Source organism: Phodopus roborovskii, unplaced genomic scaffold (genome assembly GCF_943737965.1).
Source record: "Phodopus roborovskii unplaced genomic scaffold, PHOROB, whole genome shotgun sequence".
NCBI classification, from domain to species: Eukaryota; Metazoa; Chordata; class Mammalia; order Rodentia; family Cricetidae; genus Phodopus; species Phodopus roborovskii.
The window spans coordinates 1,205,200-1,211,199 of NW_026126481.1; positions in this window are offsets into that span (position 1 = coordinate 1,205,200).

A 6,000-nucleotide genomic window follows, 5' to 3' on the forward strand; every position below is an offset into this window, starting at 1 on the left:
TTATAAGTGGTACCTTTGACTTGTTTGTCCAGGTCACATTATGAGAGTGAAACCCTCCTGTCCCTCCCTGCCTAATACATCTGAAACAGCGCAGTAAGAGATGGCAAGGAGGCCAAGCATTAGGCTTTGTCTGCACCCCTACCCCGTGCAGCTGTCTGCCTGGGCTGGGAATGGGACGAGAGACCCCATTCTACGATGGCTGCCTCTAATGAGGAAGTAACAGAGAAAGAGGGGCAGAGGAGAGGTTTCCAGAATCCTGGTGTCTGAAGGGCCTCTTGGGAATCTGCTGAAGGGGGTACTGCACACTAAGGTGTTACAGCTGAGTTGCTTCAGAAGGAAAAATCACAGAGAATTTGCTTTCTTTAGAGATTGCAGTGATCTCAGCCGGGTTTGGACTTTTCCCCAAACCCAGCTATACCAGTCTTTCTCTGTCCCATTTGCCAGCTCCCAAGTAACCACATGGGAAGTTATTAATTATGAAAGCTCGGCCTTAGCTTAGGCTTGTTTCTAACTAGCTTTTATAACTTATATTCACCCATAGTTTTAAATCCACTTTGTTCCACACTTCCGTTACCTCATCTCATTATGCCCATCCTACTTCCTCTGCCTTTGTTCTTCCCAGAGCTCTCTCTGTCCAGAAGTCCCACCTGTTACCAACCCCCCCCCCAATCTATTGGCTGCTTATCTTTTTATTAAAGCAATCACGGTTACACATCTTCACATGATATAAAGAACTATTCTGCAACACCCAGGGCTTTTCAAACTATGCAGTCTGAAATCAGATTAGTGGGTTGTAACTTTAAAGACAGCACGGTATGGGATGATATAGCTTACACTCTTGCTTCAGGTTTTAGTTTGATGTGAAAGGCCTGTATTAATTTGTTCTTATGCTTGGTGGTAGAGGGATTAGACACTTCCAATATGGAGACTCCATGGGGTCTGTGGAGCCAGGTCAATTCACTGTATACTGGGAAAGTCACCCTTCTGTGATGCATTGTCATGGTCACAGAGCAAGACAACAGTGGTACTTACCTCATAGTTACTAGGGCAGTTAAGGAGTAAATATGATGATTGATGCAAATGCATCCAGTGGTGCCTGGAACACATGTACTTAACAAATGTCAGTTCTTGTTTTGAGAGTAGTGGTATTTCTCCAGATGGCCAAAGACCTGAGACTTTAAAGGGACAATCTTCTTTGGATTATCTACAGGGAATCTATCCATATTCTTGGCTGAGCAGCATCCAGGAAATTCTAGAGACAGAGAAAAACCTTACAGATTATTCCTCTCCATTATAGTGTTCAGATAGGGTCTGTGGTGGTTTGAATAGATATGGCCCCCATAGACTCAAGTGTTTGAATGCTTGGCCATAGGGAGTGGGACTATTAGGAGCAGTGACCTTGTTGGAGTGGGTGTGGCCTTGTTGGAGGAAGTGTGTCACTGCGGGGCAGGCTTTGAGATCTCTATGCTCAAGCTATGCCCAGTGTAGAATAAACAGTTCACTTCCTGTTGCCTGCTGATCAAGAACTCTCGGCTCCTTCTCCAGCACTGTGTCTGCCTGCATGCTGCCATGCATCTCACCATGACAATAGTGGAGGCCCCAATGAAATGTTTTATAAGAGTTTCTGAGCCAGGCGTTGGTGGCACATGCCTTTAATCCCAGCATTCATGAGTCAGAGGCAGGCAGATCTCTGTGAGTTTGAGACCACAAGAGCTAGTTCCAGGACAGCCTCCAAAGCCACAGAGAAACCTTGTCTCAGAAAACAAAACAAAACAAACAAAAAAAGAAAAACAAAAAAGAAGGAGAAGAAAAAGAGTTTCTGTGGTCATGGGTCATGGTGTCTCCTCACAGCAATAGAACATTGAGTAAGACAGGGTCTCATGTATTTCACACTGGCCTCAAACTTGTTCCATGGAAGATGAACTTGAACTCTGATTCACCTGCTGTCAACTTCTGAGTGTTTGAATTATTGATGTGTATACTGTTCAGGGTTTATGTGGTACTGGGGTTTGAACGCAGGGCTTTGGCAGTGTTAGGCAAGGACTCTACCAGCTGAGCTGTTTTCCCATGGGATCTTTTCTCTTTGCTGTTAAGAACAACTGACAGGTCTGATGGAAAAAGGAAAGAAAAGCAGATGTGTGTGTTTCTTACTCATTCGCATGGATTCCACTTCATTCCCACTAGCTTTGTAAGTAGAAGAGCTCTAATGTCACAATCCTGCAGGGGTCAGGCTGGGTGAGTGTGGCCCTGCCCTTCAAAGCATACTAAGAAGTCCAAGTAGTTATATGTAAAATTAACCACGTGACAGGAAATGAGAAAAGGGGAGGGAGGAATGAGAGACAGCATGAACAAGCTTCCTAAAAGTCATAATCTTCCCTGAAACTGACAATGGTAAAAGTTTACAGTTGTGCATAGTTTTAACACACAAGCACAGCCACCACACACACTATCTCAGATGACTCGGCCAGTGTCACGTGGCGCTAAGGTGGAAATAAAGATAGCCTGGATTTGAAGATCAGTATAGCTTTGTGTGTGTGTGTGTGTGTGTGTGTGTGGGTGTGTTAGCCACTGTGGATTGGAGGAGGCCACCGAGAGAGTTGGTTTTCACCTCCAACTGTGGGCCAAGGAGGTTGGACTAAGGCCACCAGGCTTGGAACATTTACCCACTGAGCCATTTGTTTGTTTGTTTGTTTTTCCAGGCAGAGTTTTTCTGTGTAACAGCCCTAGTTGTCCTGGAACTAGCTCTGTAGATCAAGCTGGCTTCTAACTCACAGAGATCCATTTGCTTCTGCCTCCCAAGTGCTGGGATTAAAGGTGTGCACCTCCACCACCTGGCCCCACTGAGCCATCTTGACAACTGTGTTCATTAAGCTTTTTATGTGAGAAAAGTTATTCCTTATGCCCCTTCTCTATGTGTTTTATATAGTCCCACCTTGTAATTATTAGAGAGATCACAATTTCTGGTTGGCTTCTTTGGCAGACTTGTAGGGGAAGGGCAGGGTAGAAGTCAATGGAATTTGCAAGCCACTGTCACAGTTCTGAGTATTATTGACACAGGATCAGCTCTGTGAGTATACCACACTGGTCATTGTGCAAGGCCTTATGCTTTGAAGGCTTCATACTTAACCCATTACTCTGTGGCTGCCATCTTGAAATACTTATGTTTTTGCATTGGGTCTAATTACCTAGCTGTTCCCAAATGACCTTGTTATTTGCCCAAGATGGACGACAAGAGATGAACTAGAAAATAACGCTGATGGGCAATTCAGTTCCCAACAGATTTCCACATGAATTGCTTTCAATTCTCACAAGCAAATGGTAGGAGATGAGTCTGTTTAAAACTACTGTCAGTCTACCAATAGGGCTGAAATGGCTTCTTAGATAAACACGTTTTAGTTTTTTCTTTTTTTAAAAAAATATTTTAGTTTTTATTTTATGTGCATTGGTGTTTTTGCTTGCATGTGTGTCTGTGTGAAGGTGTCAGAACTGGAGTTGCAATTACAGTGGTGAGCTGCCACATGGGTGCTGGGAATTGAACCTCTAAAGAGCAGCCAGTGCTCTTAACTGCTGAGCTATCTTTCCAGGCCTCAAACAGGTTTAAAATGTTAATTGAAAGCGGGCTGACAGTGTAGGCAGTTGGTAGATTACTTGCCTTTCATGCATAGAGTCCTGGGTTTGATCCCCAGTATGAGTTAAGTATGGCGGTACACTCCCAACCATCAGGAGGTGGAAGCAGAAGGATTAGAAGTTCAGTCATCCTGGGCTACAAAGCAGGTTTGAGGTCAGACTGGGCTGTGTAAGATTCTGCAATCAATCAGTCAGTCAGTCAATTTGCAAATCAAACCAGGTGTGTTGGTGCATACCTATATACTCCTAGTACTTGAGAGGCCGAGGCAGAAGGATCTGGAGTTCAAGGCCAGCCTGGGCTTGTATCAAAAAAGAAAAGATGAGGTATTGTACACTCCTTTAGGTGGCATATCTCTGTGAATTTGAGGCCAGCTTGAACTGCATAGAGCCTGTCTCAAACAAACAAAACCAACAAAAAGTTAAAAAAACAAACAAAAAACTGATATCCAGCTTTTAGCAGGACAGAGAGATCATTCAGGTATAATACAACAGCTGGGTGACAAAGGGAGCTACAAAGGCAATTAAGGACGTGGTGGTGTTTGACCCAAGGGTGGTTGGAGAAAAGTTCCAGTCCTAGGCCTGGGATGAGAGGTTCTATAGCATCATGATCCTGCTGAGCCAAGGGCGGATATATCAAAGTCCAGCTGTGGTCGTTATCAAGGATTCTGCATGCAATCAAGTTCTGATTCAGTTTAATTTGCTGTGTGTCTGTAAAAGCACCAAGAAAGCTGTCCTTGGGAGATTGCTGGCCTGAGTCCTGGACTCTAGAACCCAGGTCAAAAGCCACCTTTTGACAACAACATAACACCCAGCTCGACTTTATTCATTTACTCCCACTCAGTTGTCTGACCTGGTCCACAGCCTTAACCTGCCCTGTTTACACAGCTCTAGTTCCATCTCAAGGCTAAAGTTCAGGCGATTACTACTTCCTGTAAGGTGCTGGCCGGCTGGACTCAAGTAGAGTAATGTTACATAATGCAACATTGTCCTTGTTGGGGCATGGAAAACACCCCAAACTTTGGCACACACTGAGTGATGTGAGACTTCACATTGTCAAAACTTTCTGCATTTCTGTGTCTCAGCCTTTCCCACTCCTGAAGCATGTCATAGAAACTAGGACCTTTTTTCCAGCAAGCTTAAAACTAAAGTTAGTAGTCCAACCACCTTCTATCTGCCTTTCTGACTAGTAGGCAGTCAGAGAAGTTTTCTGTGCTGGGCTGGAGAAGCCTATCAATTTCCGTCCTTGGGGATGGAAGAGGATACAGGAGAGAAGGACAAAACAGAAGAGAAGAAATTCTCTAATAGGTGTGGTATTTCACACATACACAACCCCTCTCCCCATATGGTTCTTTGCTTGGAACTCCTACCAACACAACTCATAAAAATTCAGATTTCTTTTTTGTGTAGGGGGTGTTATAAACTCCAGTCTTAGCACTTTTCTGTGTTGGAGATGACTAACAATCTTATCACAGTTCTTGGATGCCAAGGCTCACACCTTGTTGGGCTTCCCCACCCAATATGTTGGGATTGGATCATACCATTTTTGTTTAGTCACATTAACAAATGTCTTTTTCTTCTTTTTATTTATTCTTTGTGAATTTTACATCATGCATTCCAATCCCACTTAACTCCCTGTCTCCTCGAATCCATCCTCTGCCCTTGCAACCTCCCCCCAAAACAAAATCAAATTTAAAAGAAAACCCCCAAACAAAGAGAAAAACAAAACAAAATAAACAAACAAAAACAAACAACAAAACAAAAAGAAGAATCTCATAGAAGCTGTAGTGTGGCTCATTGAGACACACAGTTTCACCTTTAGTCAGTTCATCTTTACTTGAAAGTGTTCATTGCCATGAATCATTGGTCTGACTGGAGACCTCTGGCCTCTTCTACACAAACCAGGGCTCTCACTGGGGCTCCTCCTGGATATCCTGTTGTCCTGTGTTGTGGGGAGTCTGCTGTTTTGGATCTATAGTTTGTTCCCTTCACATGTTCCAAAAGTCCATAGATGAGGTGGGCAAACTCACAGCCCTGGTTCTGGGCCTGGGTGGTAGCTGGGTTGGTCAGCTCCCTCCCTAGATTTCCCTCATCACTACCTGGGCCAGCTCTCCAGCACTGCCTGAGCTAACTCACTCAATACAGCCTGCAGTGAGGAGCAGGGCCAGTTCTGCTCTTAGGCCCTCAGGTCCTGATCCCTCCGCGGGCAAATCAACTGTCTCCTGCTTTGCTCCAGATTGTTGTAGGGGGGCATACAAAAGGGTGGGGCCAGCTTACCTGCTCTCCTGCCCCCAGGGCAGGCTCACCTGTGACTCCCCTACCCCTACAACAGGGTCTCAGGGGAGGTGCATGGCTGTGGTGAGGGGTAGGGCCAGC